Source organism: Arachis stenosperma, chromosome 7 (genome assembly GCF_014773155.1).
Source record: "Arachis stenosperma cultivar V10309 chromosome 7, arast.V10309.gnm1.PFL2, whole genome shotgun sequence".
NCBI classification, from domain to species: domain Eukaryota; kingdom Viridiplantae; phylum Streptophyta; class Magnoliopsida; order Fabales; family Fabaceae; genus Arachis; species Arachis stenosperma.
In genome coordinates this window covers 40,090,347-40,105,560 of record NC_080383.1, presented here as the reverse complement: position 1 = coordinate 40,105,560, position 15,214 = coordinate 40,090,347, and the positions used below count along the sequence as shown (strand labels likewise).

Sequence of the window (15,214 nt, the reverse complement as noted above, 5' to 3'; positions counted from 1 at the left end):
TCCCTTCCTCAACCAATGCGTTCATTGAATTTTGCTTGGCAATCTTATATGATTGGATCCCAATCCCTTGGCTCACCAATTCTCTCTAAAAACAAACAAATTCCCAACTAAATTGAGCTTCTGTTGTGTTTCTTGGGCTTTGAGGCCTTTCCCTAATTTTCTTTTGCTTTGGGTTTATGATCCATAATCCTGATGAGGCTGCTGATCCAATTCTGTAACATTCATTGAGCCAACTTAGTGATAATCAAGTAATGACACATGACTCAACAAATTGAAATTCCAGACTCATCAATTCTTCAGGCCCAATCCCATAAACCATGATATTCAATTGGGTTTCATACCAGAGTACGTTTAAGTTAATGTTTGTGCTCAAATGCTAACTTAAAACTGCAATATCTTTGGCCCAGAAACCTTTTCAAATAGTGGTGTTTAAGTTGCAGTTTAAGCTTAAACTGCAACTTAAACGCCAGACACTTCTAGTGATGCCTTTTGTGGAAGCACGTTTAAGTTCCAGTTTAAGCTTAAAGTGGAACTTAAACGTTGGACACTCCTGGAGGTGGTATAACTCAAGCACGTTTAAGCTTCAGTTTAAGGTTAAACTGAAGCTTAAACGTGGAAATGGAAGAAAGCAACCCTGGAGGGTAAAGTAGTCGAACACGTTTAAGCTTCAGTTTAAGGTTAAACTGAAGCTTAAACGTGGAAATGGAAGAAAGCAACCCTGGAGTGTGGAATGGTCGAACACATTTAAGCTCCAGTTTAAGCTTAAACTGGAGCTTAAACGTGGAAATGAAGAAAGCAACCCTGGAGGAGAATTTTGGTCGAACACGTTTAAGCTCCAGTTTAAGGTTAAACTGGAGCTTAAACGTGGAAATGGCTCCCTGGCGCATTTCTCATTTCTGGCGTTTAACTTCCAGTTTAAGGTTAAACTGGAGGTTAAACGCCACTTTCAGCTTTTCCTCAGCTTTCATGATTTTGGCGTTTAAGCTCCAGTTTAAGCTTAAACTGGAGCTTAAACGCCACTGATAGTTCCCAGCATTATATGGCTTGGCAGTTTAAGTTCCAGTTTAAGCTTAAACTGGAACTTAAACTCCACATGTGATATTCAAGCTTCTTTTATTGATTTTGTTGCTTCCTTGCCTAGCCTCTTCTTCCCTGAAGTCATCCAAACAACTGCATCAAAGTCTTGCAAAATTTCATGAGAAATCTTCCATTCATAGCATTCAAGTAATATAACTAAAAACTCATGGAATTTGCATCAAAATCATACTGTTTGGATGGTTCATTGCTTTGTTATTCATTTAACCATTCTTGGTTACTTTAAGCTCAAGAAAATGCATAAAACAACTAAAACTAACAGAAAAATGCTAGTGAAACTAGCCTAAGATGCCTTGGCATCACACAACACCAAACTTAAAACTTGCTTGTCCCTAAGCAAGTTCTGAGTTATTTGAGAAGAAAGTATGAAACAGAAAGCAATTACATTGGCTATATTAGCAAGCATTTGAAGTTCATCAGAAGGGTTTTATGCAGAAAGTTGCAGCATCACTTTTTCATTCTTATCAGGCAAGATTATCACTTTTTCACTGCATCCATTAAACACTGCTATGGCCTCTTGTTATTCTTATGTCCTTGGCACTTTTCTCTTCTTTGTTTTTCTTTTTTCTTAGAGCTCCTTTGCTCCTTGTTTGCTCAGTGTCATGTGTTGCACAAGCCTTTGGCATTTTCTTTTTCTTATCAGTGCACTACACATATCCACTACAGGCATTTTAGTTCACATTTCTTCTTGAGACATTGGTGCCCAGCACCTCTTTGTGTGACTAAATGTTTTGTATTTAGGTTGCTCTTGATAATGGACTTTTGGTTGATAATCCCGGGTTAGTTAACCCAAGTTACCAAGTGTTGAAACACTCCTCAGAACCTATTCATCCAAGCATATCCTTAATACATAAACACCACAGGCATTTGTCTCAGAAGTTCAAACCATTGGTGCCTAGCTTATTTTCTCAATTTTTTTTTGCTTTTTGGTTGCCCTTTTTCAGTGGCTTTTTCTTCTTCTTTTTCTTTCTTTTTCATGGCCAAAGACATTTATTCATCAAGATCCATAGACAGTATTTAAACTTCTACACAAAAATGATAATTCTACATTCAATTTCCAGTGATCTGACTAAACAATCAAGCATGCATACCACCACTTAATTCTACTTGATTTGTCACTAATTGAGCCAAGTTACTTTTGTTCAAACTTTTCTTTTATTTTTGGAAATAGAACAAGCATGGCAAGCATTTGTTTAAGAAGGTGAAGTTATATCCAAACATCTAGGCATTCACTTTATTCAAAGCAGTAAACCAACACTCATACTAAAAACTTCACATTCCAGAAAGATTCAACAATTACAGTTTAAACCAGAACAAGCATGCTTTTGTTTTCCTTTTAAAGAATGGTCAAGGAACAACACCACCTTGTGAAATTTCTTGTTTTCTCTTTGTTGCCAGGAAACAATTTGATTTCTCCTTCTTCTCCTAGTTGTTGCTTCATGTTCTTTCTAAGATCCTTGTTTCCTTTCCTGCAAAGAGTGATGAAGTTGCTTGCTTCTCAAGCACTTGAGTGGTTAGCTCAACTATGTATGGGCAAGTGTCTGAGTCTTAAGTTGGTGTGTGAACACCAAACTTAGTCTCCTACTTACTCCTCTGCTCTTTGAATCCTTGAATTCTCCTTGGAGTGAAGTTGCTGCTAAGGATTTTAAGCATTTCTGTGATTGCTTAGAATGGTTGTTCCTTTCATATAATTCAAAGGTTGTTGTGTTCAGTTGATCTGTATGGTAGAACACCAAACATAGAGTCACACATTCCCCTTTGAATTATTGATCCACGAATTCATTGTTTGGTGTGAAACACCAAACTTAATTCTTTGCAATGCACATAAACTACTTCACCTTTTTATTGAAACAAATAAAAGAAACAGCAAAGGAGTATTACCTCAGGTTGGGTTGCCTCCCAACAAGCGCTTCTTTAACGTCATTAGCTTGACGGTTGTCCCTTGTTAGGGTGGATTGTAGTGCTTGATGTCCTCTCCTCTCACTATGAAAACGTCCCCATTTGATTCCTTCATGATTTCTAAATGTTCCATAGAACGAACTTTCCTGATTGTGAACACTTGAGGGAGCTGGGAAGGAATGGTTTTGAGGCCAGGTGGGATTGGCAGATAATGACTTGATATCATTTTATCTCCCGGAGAGAAACCTTCAGTGGGAATTTTCTTGTTTCTCCACCCTCTTGGCAATTTCTTTACAATTCTTCCCTCTCTCTTGAGGATTTCTTCATTGACCCTTATGCCAGGAGGATCCTTCTGAGCTGTTTCTATTGATTCTTGTGGCTTTAACTCTTGCAATTCTTGTTTGCCTTCCAAGGACTGTTTCAGAGTTTCAGCTGCTGGGTTGCTTTCCTCCAAACACAGATGGCTACTATCATCCTTAGGCTTTTCAGGTTCTGGTTCAGGCTCAGATGCAGGTTTGAAAACATGGAAAATGAGCTGTTCATCATGTATTCTCAAAATTAGCTCTCCTTGTTCTACATCTATGAGCGCTCTAGCAGTGGCTAGAAATGGCCTTCCCAGAATGATAGGGTGTAGGTAGCTTTCCTCCATGTCCAAAATGACAAAGTCTGTGGGGAAGAAATAATTTCCCACTTTCACCAGCACATTCTCAACTACCCCTTCAGCTTGCTTCTGAGTTTTGTCAGCCAGTTGTATGATTACATCAGTGGATCTCACCTCATTCAGTTGTAGCCTCTTCATAAGAGTCAGAGGCATCACATTTATGCTAGCTCCTAGATCACAGAATCCTCTGTCAATTTTTGTTTCCCCTATGATGCAGGGGATATGAAAACTTCCTGGGTCTGTTTTCTTAGAGACTATGTCCTTCTTGATGAGGGCACTGCATTCTTTGTTCATTATTACAGTTTGTCCTCCCTTCAAAACTCTTTTCTTTCTCAGCAATTCCTTCAAATACTTGATATGTGTAGGCATCTGCTGGAGAATCTCAAGAAAGGGAATATTGATATGGAGAGACTTAAATGTCTCTAAAAACCTTGAATATGTTTTCCCTTTTTCACCTCCTCCTAACCTCTGAGGAAATGGTGCTTTTGGTTGGTATGTTTCCAGCATGCCTTTATTTTGCAGTTCCTTGGCTTGCTCAGTTTCACTTTCCTGCTTAGCTTCTTCCACACCTTCCTTCAAGATTTCTGGCTCCTGTTCTGAGGGTCTGATTCCTTCTTCTTCTGAGACTTCCTTCAATATGGTGATGGCCTTGCATTCTTCCCATCTCACTCCCTTTAGTTCCCCTTTAGGATTCTTTTCTGTGTCACTAGGGAATACTGCAGTTGACTTGGGGGCCTGTTGAGATAGCTCTCCTACTCGAGACTCTATCCTCTTGAGTTTTTCACCATGGTTCCTTAAGGTAGATCTCACATCATCCCTAAAGCTTTTCAACTCACTTATGTCCTGACCCATGTTTGTAAGCATTCCTTCTATCTTGTTTAATTGATCTTGAAATTGTTGGTTCAGATTAGGTTGGGCAGGTTGATTATTTTGGCCATGATATGGTGGTTGGGAGTAAGTATTTTGTGTGGCTTGGTATGATCTTTGGTTGGAGTTTTGGTATGTGGAATTGTTATGTTGGTTGGGGTTGTAAGGTTTGTGGTTTTGTGGTTGGGTTTGCTGGTTTCCCCACCCAAAGTTTGGGTGGTTTTTCCAACCTGGGTTGTAAGTGTTGGAATGTGGATCATATGGTTGCCTTTGTTGATTTCCCACATAGTTGGCCTCTTCCCAATCACCTCCTTCAGTGCTTACCTCCTCTTGATCTTGTGTGTGTATTGCAGCCACTTGATTTGTTTCTAATTTCCTGGTGAGCTCTGCTAGTTGCTTGGCAAACACCTTGTTTTGGGCTAGAATTGTATCAACATGGTTCAGCTCCATGACTCCCTTAGTGTTGTGTCTCTCTAAAGCATAGTAGTACTCATTCTCAGCCACTGTCTCAATCACTTCAATGGCTTCTTCCACAGTCTTTTTCCTGTTCAATGAACCTCCTGATGAATGGTCTATAGCCTTCCTTGATTCATAAGAAAGTCCATCATAGAAAATATGCAATTGCACCCAGTCATGGAACATGTCTGGTGGGCATTTCCTTGTCAAATCCTTGAACCTCTCCCATGCCTCGTAGAGAGTTTCACCATCTTGTTGTCTAAAAGTCTGAACCTCAGATCGAAGCCTATTGACCTTTTGTGGGGGGTAGAAACGTGCCAGAAACTTGCTTTCCACCTCATCCCAGGTTGTTAGGCTCCCCCTTGGGAATGATTCCAGCCACTTAGCTGCCTTGTCCCTAAGTGAAAATGGGAACAAGAGCAGTTTATAGGCATCTTCCTGGACTCCATTAGACTTCACAGTGTCGCAAATTCTCAGAAATTTTGTGAGATGTTGGTTTGGATCTTCATTAGCACTCCCACCAAATGAACAATGATTCTCCACCAGTGATATTAGCTGTGGTTTGAGTTCAAAATTGTTGGCCTGAATGGGTGGTTTCTGAATGCTGCTACCACAATTCCCAGAGGTTGGGTTTATGTATGAACCAAGAACCCTCCTCTCGGGAATGGCATTGTTTCCATAAGCTCTCTCATGGTTGTGAACTTCTCTATCCATGTTGAGATCTAGAGCTTCCTCAAAATTGTCCTCAGATTCTCCTTCAGATTCTTCTTCTCCCAGTACTCTCTTCCCTCTTGCTTCCCTTCTAAGTTTATGAAGGGTCCTCTCTGGTTCGGGATATGGAGGAGTTGATGTCTCTCCTCTCCTACCTGTCATACAAGAACACAGCACAGGCAACAAACAAGTGAACTACTCTTGGTTAATGGAAGAGTATGGTTAGAGCAGTTGAGGAATTAATTCAAATAGTTAGTGAGTCAGTGAGTTAGTTGCTTGAATTTAAAGGCATAAAGAAAAAAAGCAAGTAACAGAGTGCAGAAATTAAAATTCAACAAGTAACTTGAACTGAATTAACAAAACAAGAAAAATGCTCAATCTAGTTAACTTCCAATTTGAGAATTGTCAATCGAAAACCAATCCCCGGCAACGGCGCCATAAACTTGATGCTACGATTTTAGGAAATTGCACGATCGGCAAAAATTCCTTCCGGCAAGTGCACCGGTTATCGTCAAGTAAAAACTCACAATAGAGTGAGGTCGAATCCCACAAGGATTGGTTGAGTGAGCAATTCGGATTAGAAGTGTGTTCTAGTTGAGCGGAATCAAGATTTAGATGAGAATTGCGGAATGTAAAATTGGCGGGAAACGTAAATGGCAAGAAATTGAAATTGCGGAATCTTAAATTGCATGAATTAAAGAGCGAGAAGCTAAATTGCTGAAATTAAAAAGGGATCGGGGTGATTGCATGAATTTAATTGCAGAATGTAAAGAGAAAGTGGTAGATCAGAAATGGGGAATTCATTGGGTTTCAGGAGATATTGAGATCTCCGAATCAAAACATTTTATCCCTTCCTCAACCAATGCGTTCATTGAATTTTTCTTGGCAATCTTATATGATTGGATCCCAATCCCTTGGCTCACCAATTCTCTCTAAAAACAAACAAATTCCCAATCCCTTGGTTTAAATGTTCATAAGAAGAGATGATGCTCGATCACTGATTATACCACACAGTTTCATGAACCACAATTTGGTAGGATTACATGTCACAATATCCATCCAAACCCCAATCCAATTCACTGTGAGAAAGCTTCTCTAGCATGAATCCTCCATTCCTTTCCCAAGGTTCCGAAGGATTCCAATTATGGATAGTTTCTTTCCCAAGACAACTAACCAATGGAATTAGATCGAGAAGCTTTCTAACAAAAATTCAAGAGAAAAGATTGAAGAAGAAGATAAAAACTATTATTGATTCATTGAATTACAATAGAGCTCCCTAACCCAATGAAAGGGGGTTTAGTGAGTCATAGCTCTGAATTCAATTACAAAAAGTATGAAAACTAGAAAAATGATCCAAAGTCCTCTAACTAACTTAAATTCTATCCTATTTATACACTTTCTAAATTGAGCTTCTGTTGTGTTTCTTGGGCTTTGAGGCCTTTCCCTGATTTCCTTTTGCTTTGGGTTTATGATCCATAATCCTGATGAGGCTGCTGATCCAATTCTGTAACATTCATTGAGCCAACTTAGTGATAATCAAGTAATGACACATGACTCAACAAATTGAAATTCCAGACTCATCAATTCTTCAGGCCCAATCCCATAAACCATGATATTCAATTGGGTTTCATACCAGAGTACGTTTAAGTTAATGTTTGTGCTCAAATGCTAACTTAAAACTGCAATATCTTTGGCCCAGAAACCTTTTCAAATAGTGGTGTTTAAGTTGCAGTTTAAGCTTAAACTGCAACTTAAACGCCAGACACTTCCAGTGATGCCTTTTGTGGAAGCACGTTTAAGTTCCAGTTTATGCTTAAACTGGAACTTAAACGTTGGACACTCCTGGAGGTGGTATAACTCAAGCACGTTTAAGCTTCAGTTTAAGGTTAAACTGAAGCTTAAACGTGGAAATGGAAGAAAGCAACCCTGGAGGGTAAAGTAGTCGAACACGTTTAAGCTTCAGTTTAAGGTTAAACTGAAGCTTAAACGTGGAAATGGAAGAAAGTAACCCTGGAGTGTGGAATGGTCGAACACGTTTAAGCTCCAGTTTAAGCTTAAACTGGAGCTTAAACGTGGAAATGAAGAAAGCAACCCTGGAGGAGAATTTTGGTCGAACACGTTTAAGCTCCAGTTTAAGGTTAAACTGGAGCTTAAACGTGGAAATGGCTCCCTGGTGCATTTCTCATTTCTGGCGTTTAACTTCCAGTTTAAGGTTAAACTGGAGGTTAAACGCCACTTTCAGCTTTTCCTCAGCTTTCATGATTTTGGCGTTTAAGCTCCAGTTTAAGCTTAAACTGGAGCTTAAACGCCACTGATAGTTCCCAGCATTATATGGCTTGGCAGTTTAAGTTCCAGTTTAAGCTTAAACTGGAACTTAAACTCCACATGTGATATTCAAGCTTCCTTTATTGATTTTGTTGCTTCCTTGCCTAGCCTCTTCTTCCCTGAAGTCATCCAAACAACTGCATCAAAGTCTTGCAAAATTTCATGAGAAATCTTCCATTCATAGCATTCAAGTAATATAACTAAAAACTCATGGAATTTGCATCAAAATCATACTGTTTGGATGGTTCATTGCTTTGTTATTCATTTAACCATTCTTGGTTACTTTAAGCTCAAGAAAATGCATAAAACAACTAAAACTAACAGAAAAATGCTAGTGAAACTAGCCTAAGATGCCTTGGCATCACTTGTCGTGTCACCGCTGTCGCGCCGTCACTGCGCCGTCATCCTCGTCACAGAGCCAGCCACCGTCGAGCTTCCACAGCCGCCGCGTTTAACCGCGGTTGAGGGCGTCTCCACCACCGCACCTTGGCCGACGGTGCTGCTGATCTATTGCTCCGCGTTGCCTAGCTTGAGATTCTGTAGCTAATGACGGAGGTCGGTGGTTGTTGAAAGACACAATTGTTGTTGCTGCCGAAGGAGAGAGAAGCCCTGCCGCTGTCCTGGCCGCCGGGAGCAGTCTTGTTGCCGCCAGAAACACCGCTAGAGATGCCGTCACTGGGGGTCAGTCACTCCTTGGTTGTGGTAAGGATTTTGTTTTTGGCTTTGGTCCTTTTTGAATTCTTAGAATGCTGTAGTTACTAAATGTTGCTGCAGTCGCCCAAAAGTTATTGATGGAGCTGCTGCCAGGCCGATTTGATGTTGCGGCTGCTTTATTTCGTTAATACAGTGAGTGTTTCTGTTTCGAAAGCCCTGCATTAGTGTTCTTTTCCGTGTAACAAAGTAATTGTACTGTTAATGGTTTTAGGAGTTAGAATCCGGTTTCCTTGTGCCGTTTGTAGCTGTTTCTGCTTTTGAGAGAGCAAGCAAAGCCAGGATTTTGGTTGACCGGTGATTTTGGGCTGAGCAAAAAGGAGTCAGTTAACGCGTTTGGGGTTATAGTTTGCGTTTTGAGGTAGGGGCGCTTTCCAAAACTATGTTTTATGTATTGGAATTATTACATATGGATACTGATGTGAGATATTGTGTATTTAGTGATTGTATCTGCCTTATGTATTATTTGATTGACTCGAATGATTATGGATGTTGATTGGGCTGAATTGTTGTGCGGCTTTGTGAAATGTAATGTTTGAAGTTGATTCTTTAAAGATTTGAATCTGAGTTTAATCCGTTGAGGATTGATTTGATTTGAGTTAATTGTTTTGATGATTCGAAAAGTCGAATACACTTTTGGATTCAGCCTGGTTTATTTTAATTGATTTGGTTTTGGACAAATGATTTGTTATTGAACCATTTCTTTAAAGCTTTGAAAATGAGTTATATCGATTGATATTAAGTTGATTTTGAAATGGTATCCTTGAGGTACGCCACTGAGGCGATTGTTGGATTTAGCTTGCTTTAAATTGATTTCTGATTTTGAGCTGTTGAAAAGGAATGAGAAATGGTTTAGTTGCGACCCGAACCGGGTGGCAAAAGTCCAAGTTTTAGGGGAGGTGCTGCCGAAATTTCTACAAAACTCCTACACTTGTTTGTAAAGTTATTTAAAAAGGGTTGGATTTTAGAAATTGTATTATTTGATTTATTAAGAGAATATTTATGTTTTCAAGCTTAATTTATTTACTGAACTTTATGCGTTGAGTTCGGCTTATTTAGAAATGAACTATTTATACAGTTTGAATCACTGAAGGAAAGAATGACGCCCTAATATTGATTTCAATATAAAAAGGAGCTTTTAGTGATTTTAAAGGAATGTAGACTTTTGATTGATTAATCAAGGTTGAGGCATTTTGGAAGAGTTAGAAAAATGGGTTCAAAAAAGAAACCTGAAAGTGGTTTGATTTAAATGAACCGGTTCCGTTTCAAATGAGTTGATTTTTGGACTGGGTTGGAACTTGTGATTTTGTATGGCCGGTTTTATAGTAGATTCAGTTTTATTTACTTGAACCGAGAAATCTATGATTTTAAGAGTTTCAATGAATTTTAAGGAATTGATATAGGTTGACCTTCCCTAAAGACTTGGGACTCTGCCGAGAAACTTTTGATATAAAATCCCATTGTTGGATGGGTGATTTTGAATGCTTTGAAATAATCCTTAACTTGCCATGGTTTGTGATGAGCGGATAATTTGTACGCTTTTTGGCATTGTTTTTAGTATGTTTTTAGTAGTTTTAGTTGAGTTCTTAGTATATTTTTATTAGTTTTTAGTTAAAATTCACTTTTCTGGACTTTACTATGAGTTTGTGTGTTTTTCTGTGATTTCAGGTATTTTCTGGCTGAAATTGAGGGACCTGAGCAAAAATCTGATTCAGAGACTCAAAAGGACTGCAGATGCTGTTGGATTCTGACCTCCCTGCACTTGAAGTGGATTTTCTGGAGCTACAGAAGCCCAATTGGCGCGCTCTCAACGGTGTTGGAAAGTAGACATCCTGGGCTTTCCAGCAATATATGATAGTCCATACTTTGCCCAAGATTTAATGGCCCAAACCGGCGTTCAAAGTCACCTACAGAAATTCCAGCGTTAAACGCCGGAACTGGCACCTAAATGGGAGTTAAACGCCCAAACTGGCATAAAAGCTGGCGTTTAACTCCAAGAAGAGTCTCTACAAGAAAATGCTTCATTGCTCAGCCCAAGCACACACCAAGTGGGCCCGGAAGTGGATTTTTATGTCATTTACTCATCTCTGTACACCCTAGGCTACTAGTTTTCTATAAGTAGGACCTTTTACTATTGTATTTTTCATCTTCGGACATCTAGTTCTTAGATCATTGGGGGCTGGCCTCACGGCCATGCCTAGACCTTGTTCTTATGTATTTTCAACGGTGGAGTTTCTACACACCATAGATTAAGGTGTGGAGCTCTGCTGTACCTCGAGTATTAATGCAATTACTATTGTTCTTCTATTCAATTCCGCTTGTTCTTTGTCCAAGATATCACTTGTTCTTCAACTTGATGAATGTGATGATCCGTGACACTCATCATCATTCTCCCCTATGAACAAAGTGACTGACAACCACTCTGTTCTACAAAGCAACAAGGCTCTAGTGTTTATCTCTTGGATTCTTTAACCGGAATCTTCGTGGTATAGGCGAGAACTGATGGCGGCATTCAAGAGAATCCGGAAGGTCTAACCTTGTCTGTGGTATTCTGAGTAGGATTCAATGATTGAATGACTGTGACGTGCTTCAAACTCCTGAGGGCGGGGCGTTAGTGACAGACGCAAAAGAATCACTGGATTCTATTCCGGCCTGATTGAGAACCGACAGATGGATAGCCGTGCCGTGACAGGGTGCGTTGAACATTTCCAATGAGAGGATGGGAGGTAGCCACTGACAACGGTGAAACCCTTGCATAAGCTTGCCATAGAAAGGAGTAAGAAGGATTGGATGAAGACTGTAGGAAAGCAGAGAGACGGAAGGGAAGGCATCTTCATTCGCTTGTCTGAAGCTCTCACCAATGATATACATAAGTATCTCTATCTTTATCTTTATGCTTTATTCGTTTATCACTATACCCATTTGAGTCTGCCTGACTGAGATTTACAAGGTGACCATAGCTTGCTTCATACCAACAATCTCCGTGGGATCGACCCTTACTCACGTAAGGTATTACTTGGACGACCCAGTGCACTTGCTGGTTAGTTGTGCGAAGTTGTAGTGATCACAATTTCGTGCACCAAGTTTTTGGCGCCGTTGCCGGGGATTGTTTGTGTATGGACAACTGACGGTTCATCTTGTTGCTTAGATTAGGTATTTTTTTTTCAGAGTTCTTAAGAATGAATTCTAGTGTTTCAAGGTGATGTTCTTATCATCACCAAAGCTGATTGATCATCATCAATTTAGCTCTTGAATGCAATGTCCTGCTGAAGCTTGGCTAGCTATGTCTAATTCCTTTAGACTAAAGCTTTAGACTAACATTGCATGATTCCTGGAATTCTCATTAAGAATTTTGATACCTTTATTTTCTTCTTAATTTTCGAAAAATCCAAAAAAAAAATTACAAAATCATAAAAACCAAAAATATTTCTTGTTTAAGTCTAGTGTCTCATTTTAAGTTTGGTGTCAATTGCATGTTTCTGTTCTTCTTGCATTTTTCGAATTTATGCATGTGTCTTCATTAATTTTCAAGTTGTTCTTGATGATTTTCTTGTTTTGATCTTTGAATTCCATTTACTTGAGTGTTTTGTGTATCTCATATGCATTCTCATTAGTGTCAGTAGGATACAAACTGCTAAGTTTGGTGTCTTGCATGCATTGTTATTTGATTTTAGTTGCATTTTGATTATTAAAAAATCCAAAAATATTTTTAATTTGTGTCTTTTCAAGTCAATAATACAGAGAATTGAAGATTCAGAACATACTGCAGAGGAATCACACAGAAAAAGCTGGGCATTCAAAAATGCCCAGTGAAGAAGACAGACTGGCGTTTAAACGCCAGCCAGGGTACCTGGCTGGGCGTTTAACGCCCAAAAGGGTAGTAGTTTGGGCGTTAAACGCCAGAATGTGCACCATTCTGAGCGTTTAACGCCAGGATGGCACAAGGGGGAAGATTTTGTTTTTCAAATCAATTTTTTTTTCAAGTTTTCAAAGTTTTTCAAAATCAAATCTTTTTCAAATCTTATCTTTTCAATCATATGTTTTCAAAATCAATTTCTTTCCTTTTTCAAAGATACTTGCTAACAATTAATGATTTGATTGAACATTTCAAGTATGTTGCCTTTTCTGTTGAGAAAGGTTTAATGTTTGAATCATATCTTTTCTTGTTAGGCAAGTCATTAATTTTTAAAATCAAATCTTTTTAAAATTGTTTTCAAATAAAATCTTTTTAAAAATTGTTTTCAAATCATATCTTCTCAACCATATCTTTTTAAAAAACCAATCATATCTTCTTAACCACATCTTTTTCAAAATAGTTTTCAATCAAATCTTTTTGATTTCTAATTTCAAAATCTTTTTCAAAAATCACTTGATTTCTTTCCCACTTTTATTTTTCGAAAATCAATTAGTGTTTTTCAAAATATTTTTAAAATCTTTTACTTAATTTTCGAAAATTACTTCCCTTCTTCTCACATCCTTCTATTCATGGACTAACACTATCCCTTAATGCAAAATTCGAACTCCATCTTCTTTGATAAGTTCGAATTTTCTACCTCCGTCTTCCATTTTTCTTTTCTTCTGACACCTCAAGGAATCTCTATACTGTGACATAGAGGACTCCACATTTTCTCTTCTCTTTCATATGAGCAGGAGCAGAGACAAAGGCATTCTTGTTGAAGCTGACCCTGAACCTGAAAGGACCTTGAAGCGAAAGCTAAGAGAAGCTAAGGCACAACTCTCTGTAGAGGACCTAACCGAATTCTTCAAAGAAGAAGAAGACATGGCAGCCGAAAACAACAACAATGCAAACAATGCAAGGAAGGTGCTGGGTGACTTTACTGCACCTACTCCCGACTTCTATGGGAGAAGCATCTCTATCCCTGTCATTGGAGCAAACAACTTTGAGCTTAAACCTCAATTAGTTTCTCTAATGCAACAGAATTGCAAGTTCCATGGACTTCCAATGGAAGATCCTCATCAATTTTTAGCTGAGTTCTTGCAAATCTGTGACACAGTCAAGACTAATGGGGTTGACCCTGAGGTCTACAGACTGATGCTATTCCCTTTTGCTGTAAGAGACAGAGCTAGAATATGGTTGGACTCACAACCTAAAGAAAGCCTGGACTCTTGGGAAAAGCTAGTCAATGCCTTCTTGGCAAAATTCTTTCCACCTCAGAAATGGAGTAAGCTTAGAGTGGAAGTCCAAACCTTCAGACAGAAGGATGGAGAATCCCTCTATGAAGCTTGGGAAAGATACAAACAATTAATCAGAAAGTGTCCCTCAGACATGCTTTCTGAATGGAGCATCATAGGTATTTTCTATGATGGTCTCTCTGAACTATCCAAGATGTCTTTGGATAGCTCTGCTGGAGGATCTCTTCATCTGAAGAAGACGCTTACAGAAGCTCAAGAGCTAATTGAAATGGTTGCAAATAACCAATTCATGTACACTTCTGAAAGGAATCCTGTGAACAATGGGACTAATCAGAAGAAAGGAGTTCTTGAGATTGATACTCTGAATGCCATATTGGCTCAGAACAAGATATTGACTCAACAAGTCAATTTGATTTCTCAAAGTCTGTCTGGAATGCAAAATGCACCAAGCAGTACTAAGGATGCTTCATCTGAAGAAGAAGCTTATGATCCTGAGAACCCTTTAATGGAAGAGGTGAATTACCTAGGAGAACCCTATGGAAACACCTATAATTCTTCATGGAGAAATCACCCAAATTTCTCATGGAAGAATCAAGAGAGACCTCAACAAGGTTTCAATAACAACAATGGTGGAAGAAACAGGTTTAGCAATGGCAAGCCTTTTCCATCATCTTCTCAGCAACAAACAGAGAATTCTAAGCAGAACCCCTCTGACTTAGCAACCATGGTCTCTGATCTAATCAAAACCACTCAAAGTTTCATGACTGAAACAAGATCCTCCATTAGGAATTTGGAGGCACAAGTGGGACAGCTGAGCAAGAAAGTTACTGAACTCCCTCCTAGTACTCTCCCAAGTAATACAGAAGAAAATCCAAAAGGAGAGTGCAAGGCCATCAACATGGCCGAATTTGGAGAGGAGGGAGAGGAAGTGAACGCCACTGAGGAAGACCTCAATGGGCGTGCACTGACCTCCTCTGAGTTCCCCAATGAGGAACCATGGGAATCTGAGGCTCAAAATGAGACCATAGAGATTCCATTGGAATTACTTCTGCCATTCATGAGCTCTGATGAGTATTCTTCCTCTGAAGAGGATGAGTATGTCACTGAAGAGAAAGTTGCTAAATACCTTGGAGCAATCATGAAGCTAAATGACAAGTTATTTGGAAATGAGACTTGGGAGGATGAACCTCCTTTGCTCACCAAAGAACTGGATGACTTGTCTAGGCAGAAATTACCTCAAAAGAGACAAGATCCTAGGAAGTTTTCAATACCTTGTACCATAGGCACCATGACCTTCAAGAAGGCTCTGTGTGACTTAGGGTCAAGTGTAAACCT

General features: G+C 39.2%; 2 non-coding genes across 2 annotated transcripts; one reads left to right on the top strand and one right to left on the bottom strand.

Annotated features, from left to right (window-relative positions):
• Nucleotides 1-5,162: 5,162 nt before the first annotated feature.
• On the top strand, nt 5,163-5,266 carry LOC130942932 (small nucleolar RNA R71). Its single transcript, XR_009071476.1, has one exon. It is a non-coding gene; the product is annotated as a small nucleolar RNA R71 (small nucleolar RNA).
• An 8,644-nt stretch (nt 5,267-13,910) lies between these two features.
• Nucleotides 13,911-14,018, bottom strand: LOC130942665 (small nucleolar RNA R71). Its single transcript, XR_009071229.1, has one exon. It is a non-coding gene; the product is annotated as a small nucleolar RNA R71 (small nucleolar RNA).
• Nucleotides 14,019-15,214: the final 1,196 nt, after the last annotated feature.